The sequence below is a fragment of the Propithecus coquereli genome, unplaced genomic scaffold (assembly GCF_000956105.1).
Source record: "Propithecus coquereli isolate 6110/MARCELLA unplaced genomic scaffold, Pcoq_1.0 Scaffold651, whole genome shotgun sequence".
In the NCBI taxonomy this organism is placed as follows: Eukaryota; Metazoa; Chordata; class Mammalia; order Primates; family Indriidae; genus Propithecus; species Propithecus coquereli.
Genome location: NW_012152519.1, coordinates 1,368,631 through 1,369,619, shown reverse-complemented (window position 1 = coordinate 1,369,619; position 989 = coordinate 1,368,631). Strand labels below are relative to the sequence as shown.

At 57.6% G+C, this 989-nt stretch overlaps 1 protein-coding gene across 1 annotated transcript in view; it reads left to right on the top strand.

Moving 5' to 3' along the window:
• TP73 (tumor protein p73) overlaps positions 1-989 on the top strand; it is a 40,319-nt gene that overhangs the window by 31,052 nt on the left and 8,278 nt on the right. The window lies entirely within an intron of this gene.

Here is a 989-nt window from a genome sequence, read left to right as displayed (position 1 = left end):
GGGCTGGAAGGGGTATACAGCTGTAGGGGTGCGGGCTGGAAGGGGTATAAGGGTGTAGGGGGGTGCAGGCTGGAAGGGGTGTGAGGCTGTAGGGGTGCTGGCTGGAAGGGGTATACAGCTGTAGGGGTGCAGACTGGAAGCGGTATAAGGGTGTGGGGGGTGCAGGCTGGAAGGAGTGTGCAGCTATAGGGGTGCAGGCTGGAAGGAATATGCAGCTATAGGGGGGTGCAGGCTGGAAGGGGTGTGAGGCTGTGGGGGACATATGGGCTAGAAGTGGGGTGCAGGCTGGAGGTGGGTGGGCACAGAGAGGATGGGGTGGTGTGACCTTGAACCCAAAGCCAACAGAAGTTTCTGGGATGGAGGACACCATTTTGAGGCTGATGTGGGGCCCACCAGGGTGACAGTCTGGCGTGGGGGGAAGCAGAGGCCACGACAGTAAGTGGGAAGTGGCTACCAGTCCCCAACTTTCCTGTACCCCATTCTGAGACCTACCCTCTCAGCCCCCAGCCCCCCATCCCTCTGTCAGAGCAGCCCCTCGAGCCTTTCTGCTCAGATGAGCCCACAGTGTGCAACACACATAAATATGCCCAGGAAGGCCTGTGCACACACCCACTCACGCACAGCATCTGGGCTTGCTGGGTCAGGGGACATGGTTGGGGCAACCAGACCAGGGAACTCTGTGCTTCCCAGGTCTGAGCCCTCTCAGAACCCAGAGCCAGCACAGTGCGTGGTACTGAGGATGCTTCATGGATGGATGGATGGATGGATGGAAGGACAGATGACGTATGGATGGATATGTGGGTAGATAGACAGATGTATGGGTAGATGGATGGATGGATGAGTGGATGGATGGAAAAGTGAATGGATGAGTGGATGGGCAAGTGGATGGGTGGGTGGATGGGTGGATGGCTGGATGGTAGATGGCTGGATGATGGATGAGTGGATGGAGGGGTGGATGGATAAGTGGATGGATGGATGGTAGATGGCTG